Genomic DNA, 17500 nt, shown 5'->3' with positions numbered 1-17500 from the left:
CTTTCGTCCATCCTCCTGTGGACTTGATCACTAAGCAAATGAGACATGTACTGGTGAAGAATTCCAAATAAACATAAACAAACAGACAAAGAACTTTGTTCTTTGTCTGTTTGTTTATGTTTATTTGGAATTCTTCACCAATACCATGTCTCATTTGCTTAGTGATCAAGTCCACAGGAGGATGGACGAAAGCTTTAAGCTTTGTATAAATATATTATTTCTCGATAAACAAGGATATTACTGTGGATCCCTCTATTGATTTCTTAGAAGCACGATACAGTGTTTATAAATATATATATATATATATATATATATATATATCTATATTCGTTATATAACATATATATTATATATATATATATATACTGTATATATACATATATATATATATATTCTATATACTAGCTATATTATATATATATATATAGTATATACAATATAATATATAATATATATTATGATATAGATATATATATGATACTATATAGTATATATATATATAGGCATATATACATATTATATATGATATAATTAGATTTATATATATACATTATTATCTAGTATCTATATATATACATATAATAATTATATAATATATATATATATATATTTTTATCACACACATATATAATATATATCTATATATTATATATATATAGACTATACATATGTATATATATATGTATATATATTATATATATATATATATATATATATATATATATATATATATATATACATATATATAAATACATATAAATATACACACACACCACACACATATATATATATATATATATATATATATATATATATATATATATATATAGCTATATATATCTATATATATATATCATATATATATATATATATATATATATATATATATATATAGATATATATATATATATATATATATATATACACATATATCTCTCTCTCTATATATATATATATATATATATATATATATATCTCTATATATATATATATATATATATATATATATATATATATATATATGGGGGTTCGTTTGTTTTAGACCTAGCATGAATACTTCATTGAGGCCCCATGCCTTTTCATCAGTCCGTAACATTACTATAGGCCGAGTCTTCTCAAGGGCCGTTTAAGGGGGCCTCACGATGGAAATCTTTCCCAAGCAACCTGTCACAACCTGTATACACCTGCCGTCGACTGTCGGTGCCTGACTGAACCGGTCAGTGACACAGTAACATTGACTGGGGACAGCCATATTCTCGAGTCATTCAGAAGTGAATATGCGTTCAATAACAACTCCGAAAGATGGGCACAATTGCTAGTTCACTATAAAGACAGGATCATCTCTCACTCAAGGTAATTCATTGACAGGGACTTGAGTTTTATAAAAGACGAAGGTTTTTTCTCACACAGGGACAGCTGCTACTTTAGATCATCCTTTACCACAAACCATAACTTCTGTGAACATCGTTATTTTTTTGAAAGTCGGTTCGGCTAACTAATATATATATATATATATATATATGATAATATATATATATATATATATATATATATATAATATATATATATGTGTGTGTGTGTGTGTGTGTGTGTGTGTGTGTGTGTGTATGTGTGAGTGAGTGTTTGTGTGTGTGCGCGCGTGTGTGTGTACGAGCGCGTGATCTATCAAATCTACCCATTTGATTTCTCTAACTACAGATTAAAAATAAACTAAAAATTCTTAAGCCTCAAGTATTTGTGAATAGTCTTCCTAAATCCAATACTTGCCAAATATGTGAGCTGGAGCTACTTTTGATCGAGAGATAAAGTGAAATAGAGAGAGAGAGAGAGAGAGAGGAGAGAGAGAGAGAGAGAGAGAGAGAGAGAGAGAGGAGTATTCATGGCTCTAGTATTGGTCACAAGGGAAATTAAAACCAAATTTAGGGACCAGCACTTATTACCGAGTAAGAAATTGCCTCCCAAAACTGCGGACAAAAGAAAAAAAAATAGTTTGTAAGGTCAAATATTTTCAGTGAAGAATCCAAGAAACATAAAACTGAAAATTATTGTTATTTTTTATATATAAATTATTGACTTCAAATCATCGAAACAACTTTCCGCTGTGTTTGATCGATAATCCACCAAGTTTAGCGAATATTTAATTATGTACGATTTTATTGGCATTCCCAACTGAAGTTACTAAACTTATGCTGATTTTAACTGAGAAATCTCAGTTAATCGTCTGGTGAAGTACTGATTTTTTTGGTCTTTAAATATAATTCTTAATTCAGTGTTGAAAGCAAAATTTTCATTTGCATTTGAGGAACCTAATAAAAAGAACAACGTTAAGGTGAGAGGGATGATGATTTTCTGCAGAATTAACATTGAGAGCAGAGAGATACTAGTTCTTTGATATGTATAGATATGGTAGAATTGTTATTGAATTTCTACGTCGCTCATAACAGATACTTTCCATGAGCATTCTCTACAGACAACTTTAATTCTGTCCATCATAGAAGCTATATCAGATTTTGACATGTTTATATTGATAGTAATGAAAACATATGTTTCAGTTATTGCTGACTCTCTGTTGAATCCATTATTTGGCCATTATCAAGGCCATCGGACCTCCGCTGCATAGCCTACTACGTTTCCAAAACATGAATTAAAGAAATACGGAAGTAAAGATCAGGAGAGTGTTGGATTCAACAAGGCCAGAAAGCATTTCAATGAGCTTGAGTAAGCAGAACAGTAGATAACATGCTCGGCTGTTATTTTTATCTATTTATTTATTTTTTCACAGCAAGAAGCTCCTACTCAAGAGACGTTAATTTCATCATTTCCTCCAAGAATAAACCTAAATGAAATTTGCGCAAGATGATTGTCGACCTAATATTACGCTTTTATTTATAACAACATCTACATTTGACATTTCAATCTAGCTTCTCTTTATTCTAACTCACATAGTCACTTTTTTCATTCAATGGCTAGAAAAGTCTCTTGCCCTCACGTCGTTAAGTCCCGCGAGTCTTACCTTCCTTTTTTTCTTCTTCTTCTTTTTGAAAGTCTCCTGGTCTGAGCTAAAAAGGACACCAGTTTGCCTTTCGTATTGGCTTGAATTATGCCTTTCCTATTGGTCTGGGAGATCATCCACCTTCCAGACTATCAAAGAGTGCAAACCAGTGCAAAAAATGAGACAGGACACCTTATCCCTCACCCACACAGAGGACCACGAAGTGCCTGGGAAGCCACGACATCCCATCTATATTGTCTCCTCCACTACATCAAAGGTGTTTTTTATTCTTTTCTTTTTTTTTCCAACTGATTACGTATTTCCTTAGTCCTCTCTAAATCATTATTTGATTGTGGAGACGCCTTATTTTTAAATGAATGGCTAATACCTCTTAGGTATTACGATTTACTTATTCTCCGCCAACCTACTTCCCCCTAAACCCCAAACCACAACTCTCTTTTTTGTGGGGGAATGGGGCGGGTTGGGGCGCAGACATTAGTTAGGAGAGTGCGTTGCGTTATTTATTTCTTATATATATATATATATATATATATATATCCTATATATATATATTATATATATATATGTGTGTGTGTGTGTGTGTGTGTGTGTGTGTGTGCATGGAAGTATGTATGTTTGTATGTATGTATGTATGTTGTATGTATGTATGTATGTATGTATGTATGTATAAAATGGACAACTTGAGTCCATCTGTGAAGCGTGTTTCTGATTTTGTAACAATTCTTGTACGAAAAGCATTTTTTCCCTCCTTTTCTTCACGTTAACGTATAATCAACAATTAGATTAAATATCGCCAGTCATGAAGACATTCAATTTCTTTAGGTCTGATTTTGCTTTAATTCTCCCTATTTGACCAAAATAGAGTGTTAATTTCCACGGTTCTGTCTGAATAAGTGCCTAACGTTAGAAACCAAACTGCTGCTTAAATGCATTCGTTTAAAGAAACATCGTATCACGTACCTGAACTTTTTCTAATGACAATTATTTTTTAGAAGCAGGTTAAAGACGTTAATGAAAAGCACACACACACAAAACAGATACCCGTTCAGGGTGGAAACTTGATTTTCATTGGGACCATCGTCGAACGTGCTAAAATAAGTCAAGAATACGAGAGAGAGAGAGAGAGAGAGAGAGAGAATGACATATGTATTGCGTCACAAGAATGTTTCTTAAAATCGTTTTCATAGATGGAACGCTCTGAACCACATTCGAGTGAGTACATTATATGAATATTCAAAGTTCTGCTGATGTTAAAAATTAAAACAAATAACAATTACTAGCTGAATATCACACAAAAAAATCCCCCGCTCCCGTATCCTCTGGGAGCTCAACGAAATGACCCCCGTAATCAATATATAAACCGAAAAGCTAGAAGTAAAACGTCAGGGTGAGGTACATCAGAGTCGTGGCTGACCATTGACAGATCTCATCCCCAGGAAGGGCTTTACATCAACAATTCAACATCAAGTGTAAATAGATGTTATTTTATGATTTAAATTCGGGAACTATTAATCGATTTTAGTCTCGTTAAACAGGGCGATAAAATTTATACCTTCAACTGGCTGGAAAGTTCTCGTGCGAGGAGCAGTTGACGCAACGTTCATCTGACTGGGTTAGAATGTTTTTTTTCCATTTAAAGAAATATCAAGAAATTAATAATTCACTACTGATAGCACTTCTAATACTTTCGTCAGGTCTACATCTTTGAGGGTATTTAGCTTTCCAAACTCGCATCAGTCCTTTGAAACGGTCTTCCAGAATGCTGGTTGAATCGCGTAAATCAAATATTCATCGTATTCAAAGTCAGAGCAGACGTTTATTACGGGTCTTACCTGTTGAGTGATTCAGCTTAGATACCTGCTTATATATGATAAATATTCCTTCGGAATGTACTTGGTTATTGGCAGATCAGTAGTACTTATTAAAGATAATTTCACCGCTATTATTAATAACCCGGTGATTCAGTCTTTACACGAGCAAAATTGGAACTAAATGCTTGTTTGTTAGCAGTTAGATCTATATTTAGATTGACTTAGTTCTTATTAAGCTTTGATATATGTTTCATCGTATCTGCAATGAATTCATACTCTGCCATTCTATTTTATATGTATATCTTTTTATGGCAGCAGACTTCATTTTCTTAGCAGCAATGATTTCAGCAACGTCTTCCAGGTATCTTCTATTCAGTTGCCTTTACTTTTTTTCTCTTTCCACTTCAATAAAGTACAAAAGTTTTCCAATTTTTCTGTTAGTTATTATTTTTCGCTTCAGCCGCCCTGACAATGCAGGCTCTCTTCCCGTTACAATTGTAATTATTAAACATAAAACGATCACTCAGTTGATGGCCTTCATTCATGTACGTTGACCATGACATAAAGATAAAATTTATTTTTTATTTACATGCAAATGCTGTTCATTACATGCATACTTTGTGAGTTTTCATTTACATTTTCATATATTTTTATTGCATTTTGTACGCATGGAATAGAAAGTCCATGCAAATCGTGTTTCCAGATGGTATTACATTTTGTGGAATGCATATCCTAGCACATTGCCTCGCTTGAAGTGTTTGCACGCCTAAGAATCATACTAATGGTTTTTTATTATTGAATTTGGTTCTTCATTTCAAGTTTACATGTTCATTTCAACATAAATCCAACATTTAGGAATTACTATTACAATGCAGTATTATCCTAATATAAAGATTTTACCTTATTGCATTGAAAGACTCGTTTCATTTTTATAATAATGACAGCACGACACTACTGTATAGACACCCTCTCATATGGAATGGAATTAGCAACAAGACAATAACTATAATTTAAAGTACTAGTTTATGTGCACCGTAGTATTAAGAGAGAGAGAGAGAGAGAGAGAGAGAGAGAGAGAGAGAGAGAGAGAGAGAGAGAGTTTCAAATGACAATTTCGTATTGTTCGCAGTTGGCTGACAGAGACTTTCCTAGTTTTCTATTGAATTTCCCGGATTTCCATTAATGTCCAGAAAGGTCGTGATAGCAGTCTAGTTACTGAAGTTTTAAATGAAAGGGAAGATCATCCAAAACCTCAAATTCCTTTTATTCAATCGTCGGATATCTTGGCAGCTGCCACAAAATTTTCAGGGACCTTAACTTTTAACCATCTCAAAATTGTTATTGTTTATGAAATCTGTTTTTTTTTTTTTTTTTTTTTTTTTTTAATACTAATTGTATTTAGCTAGTAACTGACGATGATCCTTGCTAGATATTTAGTTGTTATCAGAAAAAGCAGGGGGACCCAAAGAGCTTGAAGAGTGTAGGGATTTGAAAGACAATACTTATATAGTATGTTTCCGTACGTGGAGCAACGTTGCAGATTCAGTGTGTCAGGGAATGGAAGTCACATGAAAAGGAAATTAACAAACAAACGGGTATGAACGCTATACGAATATGTAAATATACCATTTTATGCTGCTACATATAGTAATTGCATATGAATGGCCGGTGTATTTTTTCCTTGTTATCTTGGGAGTAGCACACAAATATCTTAACACTTACACGGAAGTGACATTTCAAAATGGCATTATCATTTTGTAGTTCATTTTTATAAGACAGTCTTCCAAGCAATATTCATCTGTATGTTAGCAATATCCCATTAACTTAAAATGTTATAAATTTTAAACCAGTACAATAAAAAAAAACCGAGAAAACATCCGTTATCAGCTGCTCTTAATACAAAAAGACAAGAGGGAACTTTGTGCCAAGAATACTATATTTATTTTAGGAGGTAAAGTCCATGCATAGAAAAAAAAAACTTAAAACACAACAGCATAAATACACAAACACCAAACACACACAGACACACACAGACACACACACACACACACACACACACACACACATATATATATATATATATTATATATATATATATATATATATATATATATATATATATAGTGTGTGTGTGTGTGTGTACATATACATGTATACATGAGCAGCCTTACCTGTCAAAGCATCATCCTTGATTTTCGAGTGGGATGAAAAGGGGGGAGGCAATGGGTCAAAAACCTCAGAGTAATCCCTGGAGCATCTAATTGTGCTTAGGTGTCCGAGAAATACCACAAATAAAACTGACGCATTCAGCTCGTCTTTGAAAACCACCATGATCACACACTTCCGAAAGTCTACCGCAATATATCTGTTTATATCTTCTGATGCAAAATTTTGCTTCGCTTTTTAATAAGAATTATACAAAATTACAGAACAATTTTTTTTCTTTTTATATGGAATTACGCCACATTATTGCTCACAAAATTATTTCGGCATGGTTAATAAATAAAGATTATATGAATACACTTCACTACCTCCGTAACGGAAAGAACTTAAAAAAAAAAATCCCATAAAAAGACACTATGCTTAAAAAACTCTATTACGTAGAGTATACCGCTCATAAATTAATTCTGAGGAGGGAACGGAGAATCCAAGCACGGCATCTCTGCCATTCACCGGCATTACCTCTCGAGCACTTGAAACAAATTAATTTGGCAAAATACCAGTGGCGACAAAGTCTCAGACAATTATCGAAAGAAACAAATGTCACTTAATGAACAAGGAATAGTATGGGTAATATCATATTGTATATAACATAAACAAAAACAAAGAACAAACAAAAGACAAAGAATGTACTGACGATGCTATCCGCTCGTGAGAGCGGGGAAACACACAACCCTCTGACTGGGAAGGATGAGCACTCTACGGGACTGGCACACGACCATTCACACCCGCGGTTGGCTCCGCACTGGCCAAACTCTGGCACCTTCTTCCGTTACATACATGGTCTCACGCTCTAGTCAGCCCACCCACACGAGAGCAAGAAGATGATCTTTCCTACACAATTCCACGCCCAGGAATGTTAATCCTTTCGCAAACCTTACTGCATGAAATTTGTCAGAGGTTATCACTGTTCTTTCCTCTGAATCATTATTTTTTTACGATTTGTTTTATACAGTAAACAAAATTAACTTAATGTCGAATGTGACTTTTGAGATACGTTCACACTACAGTAATAATTGGTAAAAACACAAGGAAATTTATTGTATATATATTACGAACCTTTGGCCAATGCAGGACACTAGTTTAAAGCACTGGCTATTACTACTAATAAGGCATTGATTTACTAACTTGTTTCTGAAGTGTTTGATGAGAAGCCGACGGCTGTGTATGAGATGTTATATTGTTGTGTGGATACACCTTTCGAGGGTGAAACTGACGTTTAAGATATTACTGCCATAACGTATCGATACCAAAAGGATACCACAAAACTGCAGCCAGCTATGAAGCGGTTAACTACCAAAATGCTTGTAAGTTGACCTTTAACTTTTAACAATTGATCAATTTCTCCCATAAATTAATTTTTGTATTGGTGACAAAAAAATTAAACCTCTCAAATTTCATCAAAGTCTGAGGTATCCAAACAACACATAAATGCATTAACACATGATACATAAATGAAATTTATATATATATATATATATATATATATATATATATATATATATATATATCTATATATATATATATATGTATATATATATATATATATATATATATATTATATATAATATATATACTATATATATATATATATATATATATATATATATATATATATATATATATATATATATATATATATATGTGTGTGTGTGTGTGTGTGTGTGTGTGTGTAAGGAGGTCAGTAGAATAGGCAAGTTGTTAAAAATGGTCGTTGCTGCTAACCAGGGAGATAGTTTATTAGTCAAGCAAAGTCGGCCATTGTTTATTCTTGGTCTGAAAAGTTAGAATTACCTTGATATAAAGAAAGGGTTTGCATATATCTCTTTTTCATACTCGTCATTCTAGTAAAATAATCCCTATAAAGGTCACCTTTGTCCTCTTGTCTAAATCGTTTGGTGTTTGCTTATCGCCATATTAACCACTTACCCATTAACAATTAGCATATGACGCATAAGATTCTTTCTTTGTTGCAAACTGCAAAAAACACGCAACACGAAAGCAGTCTTGAAGTAATGAGGACAATTTGCTAGGCTTGTCATAGGTGAAGCAGCAGTCAAGTGTACCCTGGCTTTGACCAATGACGATCGGCTACCCTCGCCCTGTTGTCGGCGGTGTTTACTATTATGTAAGGTTACCAGGTACATTAGGGCAAAATATCGTACCAACCACCTCTAAACGATCGTATTTTCATTTCAATATGATTGTATTTCACCAATTCCAACAGTCTTGTATAGCTGATAGTCAAACCGTAAATAGAAGTAGCGTTATAACTGCTATGTATTCCTATAGTCAACATAAAACTGTAAAATGATAATAGTGATATTGCTTTATGTATATTTACCAAATCCCCTTGCTATAATACTGTCATATGTATATATACCAAATTCTTATTCATTACCATGGTATCACCAATGGAAACTGTAATATTATAGTCATTCTCAACAGTGATTTACCTAGCCATTCCTTCAATACTTATTCTAAAAGAGTGTTAAATATTTATGATTCACACTACTGCGAATCCTGCTATTACGTCTGATGTCATAGTTTACGTCCCTACTAGCCTCTCTCTGGGTGCCTACTAAATTTAGCTAAGTTCCCCCTTACATTTCTTATTTACTCTGATAAGTGCCTTAATTATCCACATGAGACTTTACTGCATATTTTTGCCAATTAGGAAGTGGTTTCAAGTAGCTATTTCCAAAATACGATCCAGACCAGATACTTTGGTAAGAGTTTATCGACGAACATCGGTTAGACACGGCCCTGAAATGCACAATAGTTACAACTCACTATGTTGAACCACCTTTTACTATGGAGATTGCCAGGACTGTGGAATAAGATGTCACTTCCACTTATCGAGCGTTTCCTATTAATTAAAATAAAATAATGTTTACGAGTGTTTGTATTTAATATGACGTAAGAATGTCAAAAGTAACAAATTATGTATCTAACTTCCCATGAGATTATGTACATGGACATTGTACGCAGTCTATCAATCATTTAAAACAGATTCTCGAGAATATTCAAATATATTTGCAATTTTTACTTTAGTAATGACTTTTGGAAAAGCAAAACCTGATAATAAAAGCAGCCAAAGATATGATGAATTATTCTTAAAAGTCATAAACTGAAACGGTTCTTGCATAACAGTAGAAACCGTTTATATCTCTGGACAGTGATACGAAATTTAGAGGCTTCTGAGCATTCTTATCAGGTTCTGCGGCAATGGGAATGGGAAAAGGCCTGCAGAAATTAAGCAGATTACTGAGAATATTCTTGTGTCAACAAGTAACGTCACTCAGGAAAGGAAATTCCTTTTATTTCTTCTTATCGCCATTGACTTTCAATGTTAGGAGTTCTGATAAACGGTTTTAGTGGTTCCTTGTATTAAAAGACTCAAGCTCACACTTTCTTTCTGAATGAATATTCACAGTTGCAGTCATTCATTCACTTCTCTTGGATATAGGGAATATCATATCTCTCACAAAGTCTACTAATAACAAAATGATGGAAACCTCTCTCTCTCTCTCTCTCTCTCTCTCTCTCTCTCTCTCTCTCGTCTCTTCTCTCTCCTCTCATCGTCATCTCGATCTCTCTCTCTGTCTCTCTCTCTCTCTCAACATCCAGGTATCCAAGACCTTACCTCCATTCAAATGTTTGTAAGTTAAACCCGCAAAAAATGGGCTCACTACTACAAATTCAATAAAACAAAAGCAATATAATTAATTGGCAAGAGACTCGAATAAGTTTACAATTGTTACTATAAGGAGACGCAAGGTGACGATGTGGTGAATGTATAGTCGCCAAAAAAAAAAAACTGAACTCTCACACTGCATGAAAAATTAATTAAACGTCAACTTCCGAAGGAGTATTACTTTGGCCTGGAATAAAATTTATAAGAAATAGAAGTTATTCTGAAAAATTCATGATTTATTTATAAAACTGGGAATTCGATCTGCGTCACATTAAATCAAACAATCACAGTATGATCCCGTATCCGTTGTTTCTTGGAGAGGCAGATATGTGATAACTATTCATTCAGCGTACGAAGCTTAACAAGGAATTAAAGCAGACATCTACAATAAATAAATAAATAGATAACAAAGAAAAGGAAAATACAAAAAAAAATCTTAATCTCTGTAATCCACTATAGAAACTGACGAAATCCAGTACACAACGATGTATATACACACACATTATATATATGTATGTATGTATATATATTATGTTCTTCCGCTTTGGCGAAAGACTGTTTGTCTTTTCTTACGACTGTTGTTCGTAAGCATTACTGGTTCTTCTTTTCCTCTCTCTCCTACGTTGTATCTTAGTAAAGTTGATTCTTCTTAGAATAAGGGAGATGATTCAAACAGAGAAGAAGATAACTTTAAAACAACTTTATTTCTCAACTCCATCACAAGAGAGATGGTTCGGTCAGGAGACCGCTCCGTTTGATAACTCGAATAGAACTAACTTCTCAAAGCATCGCGTCGATAGCGAAACACTAGCTATCTCAGCGATTCATATAAAAAGAAATAAGTAGTCCGCCGGCTGCGAAGTTACAAGTTTCCGGCTCAACCGCTTCCCATGGAAGGTGTTGTGAGCAGTTAACAAATTCATGAATTGATGATGTTTTCAAACAACGTAAACCAGGTTACTGCAAGCATTGCACACCGTGATCTAGCTTTGAGATAGTCACGTAGGACGCTCCTAATTCACCAATGACCCCTCAGGTCATGGGTTCTATTTACAGATATGTAATTATAAAATGTATCTATTACACACACACACACACACATATATTATATATATATATATATATATATATATATATATATATATATATATATATACATACACATATATACATACACGCCCTACACGTATACATACACAAGACCGGATCATAAATACTGAAATATCCACAAGCATCGAAAAAGTTGATCATACTCGTAGCGTGGATTTGGCTAATAATTTCTAAATATAAAGTTCTGTTTCAAAAGTGCGTCATATCATGTTAAAGAATGGGATCTATATCACAGAGTTTTTTTTTATAGCATAAATGCGTGATTAACAGAGGCTTTATATGTTAGAAGAAAACAAATTTGATGAATTTCAGTTCTCCTTTGATTCTGTCACAACGACTTCTTTTGCAATTAAAGGCCAATCCTGAGGGTTGTTCATCTGTAACCAAAATCCGATAGAACTTTCGTGATATCATCCAGTTACAAAAAGAAGTCTCAGTGTGACATTCCGTTATATATATATATATATATATATATATATATATATATATATATATATATACACATATACGTATTACACCTAAACTGCGGATGAGATTAACTTCAATTTTAAATTCCGGAAGTGCTTATATGCTTCAATCCCACCATATAACGAAATATCATACTGAGACTTCTTTTGTAACTGGAAGACATCACGAAAGTTCTATCGGATTTAGGTTACAGATGAACAACCTTTATATTTATATTATATATATATATATATATATATATATATATATATATATATATATATATATATATACAGCAAAAATAATAATGAATCTGAAAATATTGCAAAACGACGTTTACACACAAACCACCAGTATGGTCTCAACCACCACACAACGACACACATATATATATATATATAATTATATATATTATATATATATATATATATATATATATATATATATATATAATATATATATATATATATATATATATATATACATAATATATATATATATATATAATATAATATATATATATATCTATACACACACACACATATATATATATATATGCATATATATATGTGTATGTGTGTGTGTGTTCGTGTGTGCGTGCGTGTGTGTGTGTGTGTGTGTGTGTGTGTGTGTGTGTAAAGTGTTTGCAATATTTTCAGACTCAATATCATTTTTGCTGTGAGTTAATGAGTCCTATTAATGTATATTCAGGATATGAAAGAGAGAGAAATTAGCATTGTCTATTCCAGTGCTATTTAACCTGGGTGGACAGTCCACTTTATAGTAGACGAGATTAAGTGAGTGGTGGTCAGCTGTCTAGGGGTGGATTACTGGGTGGACGAGATCCTCAGCTGCACGTGTCTGTATAATATACAGGAGACTCTCTTTCTCTCTCTCCACCCTGGACACCAAAACAAATCAAAGCAATTTTTTGAGGCAACTTCGGAAGAATACTTGAAGCAACAGTCGACCTTTAAAGGCAAGTTAAGCCCTTTGACATGAAAGCACTTACTCTTGTTTCTCTTAAGATGACATACATCGTTCTTCAGAAAGAAAAAGCCATTCACTGAACTTGAAAATGTTGTACTGCCGTGTCTTGAAGAAGCAGCTCACCTTATACCTGGAGGGAAAGATGCAGTGAAGAAAGTGAAGCAGATTCCGTTGCCTGATACTACAATAAGTCGTCGTTCTGTGATGTTAGCAGATGACCTGAAAGAACAGCTTTTTAAACAATTGCGTCTAGCCGCTTCGTTTGGCATACAACTGGATGAAACCACAGACATAGGAGAAGCACAGCTGATTGTTTACTGTCGGTTTCAATACTTAGAAGAGAAAACCATTGTTGAACATTATTTGTGCTGCCCCCAACTGGGCGTAGAAACAACAGCCCACAACATTTTTAGAAACTTCATGATTTCATTATTGAAGAGGGCATTAACTGGTCAAAATGCAAGTCTGTTACTACTGATGGTGCAAAAGCTATGGTCGGCGCAATCAATGGCGTTGTAAAGAAAATCCAAGCGATCTCACCAAATTGTATCGCAATTCACTACTTGATTCACAGGGAAACGCTAGTGGCAAAGCGACTGAACGAAACTAGAAATGCTAAAGAGAAAAGTGACTTTGAGCTTCTACTTTATGATGTTGTCAAAATGGTTAGTCATAGCTGTGCACATGCAAAAAAGCATAGAATGTTTCGTGAGTTGTGTAAAGATATGGAAGCTAATTTCACAAAACTCCTCCTTCATACTGAAGTACGTTGGCTATCTCGGGGTAAGGTTCTTAATCGAGTGTTTGCATTGAGAGAGCAGTTTTGTGTTTTCTTTACTGAGGATGTAAACCCCATGGCAGTTAAATGTCAGGATGTGCTCTGGCTGGCAAAATTGTCTTACATGGCTTCAATCTTCGATCATCTGAACAAGCTAAACATCAGTCAGCAAGGCAAAGGTGGGGATATTTATATAAGTATATGGAAAAAATGGAAAAGCAATGTAGAAAAGAGGTGCTTTTCTGATTTTGAATTATTTGACTCATTTATGAGAGAATGTGGCTGAGAACATGGTATGCAGGCAACAAAGCAGACACTGGAGGTACATATGTCAAAGTTAGTTATCAGGCATCTTACTTTAATGCAAGAAAACCTTGACTTCTATTTCCCAGACAGTGAGATTGGCCAGCTGACCTCCAACATGTGGATGCTTAATCCCTTCACAGATGAAGGAACTGATCATTGTGATGCTCTTTTGGAGCTTCGAGCAGATTATTCACAAAAAGCAGTTTTCAAGACATTTAGCCATCCTATGGATTTCTGGGTTACCCTGCTGGATATTCCACAGTACAAGGATCTAGCTGAGCAGGCAATACCCATTTTTATACAGATGCCAACATCATATTTGTGTGAGTAAGGGTTCTCTAGTTTAGTTTTGGTGAAGGCAAAGAAAGGAGTGCAATCCTTAACTTGGATCCTCTCATGCGAAGTGCACTTGAAAATCGTCTGACACCTTGATTCAACCTAATAGCAGACAAAGTGCAACAGCAGCCAAGCCACTGATTTTTTTTTAAAGGATAACTATTTGTTTTATTTATTGATACCGTACCAAATATAGCAAACATTATCTGCAATTTTGCTTTAGTGAAGGAAAATGTGTCTAAATGGCCTGCTTAATAGTATCTTGTATATTTTTAGCCGCTTAGTTTGAGATGAGGTGTGTAAATATATGGATGAATATGTAAAAGTTAAATAGAAAATAAGAGAAGCTTTTTTTCTGTTTACATAGTCATAGAAATGAGATATGAAACATAGATTTTAAATATTACAAATGTGAGATTTTTAATGAGACATTTTCGGGGTAGAGGGTGGACAGCTACTTAATCACCACTAGGGGTGGACGATATTAAAAAAGGTTGAAGACCACTGGTCTATTCAAAGCAGAACCCGAGTTCTCCGTTTTGCTCTGGATACAAGTCAATCCAGGATGTGCGATAGGTAGCAAACCAGTATTGTTCGTTCATCTTAATTTTAAAACCACGTGAAGATTGCATCATCTTTCGTAGGATCGTTCTAGAAAACATTCTATATAAGAATATGTCATCTATAGGATGTGACGTCACTTAGTCTTTGCTTTCAATTTAAATAATTACTCCTTTAATTTTAAGAGACTTTTATTGTCTGAAACTTTGTGATAATAAATGTTATTTATAATTGTGATCCCACATTCTCTCTATTTATTGTTTTGAAGGAGAATTTTTTAACTAAGAGGTGTGTCTCGTTGCCCAAGCATTTTGGGGCCGACATTTCTTGCCCAGTTTCCATACGACGAGAGCAAATTTTGTTCATTCCGATATCAGAGACCATACGGATTGTTGGTCCTCTCTCTCTCTCTCTCTCTCTCTCTCTCTCTCTCTCTCTCTCTCTCCACATGAGAGAATTGTGGTTTCACATTATCCTAAAGATTTTTTTATGGTCACTCGTATGTTATATTTTTATCTAGTTCTTAGTGTTTATTAGTGGATACTGAACAGACGTTGTAGAAGTGTGTAACAGGTACCAGTAAGTGTTTATTAGTGATTTCGAAAAAGGCCTTCTAAAATTGTTATACCAAGGTAAGACTTTTTTAAATAAGTGCAGTGCACTAAACTTAAACATAAAAAGTACATGAAATACTAAAAGTAATTAGGTTATTCCAGGGAAAATTTTTACCATTTTTTCATATTTGTGTGTGTGTGTGCGTGTGTGCATTCATCCATTTTTCCAATAAAGTGTTTTTTTCCTGCATTTATCCATTTTTCTTATTAAAGTGATTTTTTCTGCATTATCCATGTTCTTATTGAAGTATATATATATATATATATATATATATATATATATATATATATATATATATATATACATACATATATATATATATATATATATATATATATATATATATATATATATAATCTGTGTGATTAATGCTTTCTTATTGTTTTTGCAATTTTGGTATTTGCCACATTTTTCTGTATTTACATTTACAATTTTATTAGATTAAGTTATTTCGTTAGTTAATCATTACAAATTTAATTAATTTTAACACTTGTGAATTAATTTTCAAATTTTAATTATTACTTAAAACTTTCAATTTTACTTGAATAGTTTAATTTCCTGATTTTTGTGATAAATTAATTTTCTTGAGAGAATTAATTTTGATTTAATTTTATTTAATAATTGATTCAAGAATTAATTAAACTTTGTGTTGTTTTTAAGTAATAGTAAATTTCCCTCAGATTATGAATTTCACTTATAAATTTTGAGTTTAATAATAAATTTTTGTACTTAAATGTTTTTTTTTCAACAGTATATTTAATTTTGTTTAGGTAGAAATATAGAGTATGAGCTGTTTTCCTTCAATTTAGTTGAAGTGAGTTAGAACCAGGGAAATACTTAGACTTTTAAAAGCTTTTTGATGGAGTGATGCCGTTTAATTAGTTTAATTCCTTATTAGATTACCTCACACCTGTTTTAGTGAAGTTGGTCTGATTTATAAGTTTTTAAGGGATCACTGTTGACTGTAGAGTATTCAGTCGTATTTTATGTGATGAAGGTTCTGGTGTCTGGCTATTATGATTGGTAAGTGTAGTAAACAGATATTTGGCACTTCGTCACAGGTTTAAATGGTACCCAGAGACCCGGGAAAACAGATCACATTATCACTCTAGTTTATACTGGTGGTGTTAAGGATGTATTTTGTTAGGAGAGTGATCATATAGTTGAATGTTTTTTTGCATTTATTGTGTAGAGTCGTTAGTTGATAACTTAGATAAAATGGTTCAGTTCAATGTTCAGGAATTTTTAGCAGCCCCTTCCATCCAAGTGTAATCTGAAACTATGCTGACTAAAGCACAGTGGAGCGATTTGGCAGTATCATGTAGTGGTTATGTGTCTACTAGTATGGTAAAGGTACAAATAAGACGTATTGCTATGGAAACATTTATAGACTGGTAGATTAACTGATGAAGATGAGTTAGAATTAACTCGAGAGTTGTTGAATGTAGCACGTGCTGATCTTGTAAATAATCAAGAAAAAAGTAACGCAGAGTTAGAGCTTAGATACATTGAAGCAGAAGAAAGTTTGATTAAGCTAAAGATGCAAGCTAGAAGAGAAAGAGAAGATAGGGAGAGAAGAGAAAGAAGAGAAAGAGAAAAAGAAAAAGCAGCAGAAG

General features: G+C 33.2%; 1 long non-coding RNA gene across 1 annotated transcript in view; it reads right to left on the bottom strand.

The window, feature by feature from the left end:
• Positions 1–7791, bottom strand: part of LOC135211649 (uncharacterized) — a 305654-nt gene extending 297863 nt beyond the window's left edge. Inside the window, exons 1-2 of the long non-coding RNA XR_010313692.1 lie at positions 7682–7791; positions 6996–7223 (exon numbers count right to left, since the gene is read on the bottom strand). This is a non-coding gene — a long non-coding RNA (uncharacterized LOC135211649). The remainder of the gene's footprint in view (positions 1–6995; positions 7224–7681) is intronic.
• Positions 7792–17500: the final 9709 nt, after the last annotated feature.

Source organism: Macrobrachium nipponense, chromosome 4 (genome assembly GCF_015104395.2).
Source record: "Macrobrachium nipponense isolate FS-2020 chromosome 4, ASM1510439v2, whole genome shotgun sequence".
In the NCBI taxonomy this organism is placed as follows: domain Eukaryota; kingdom Metazoa; phylum Arthropoda; class Malacostraca; order Decapoda; family Palaemonidae; genus Macrobrachium; species Macrobrachium nipponense.
This window is presented reverse-complemented; position numbering and strand designations above follow the sequence as displayed.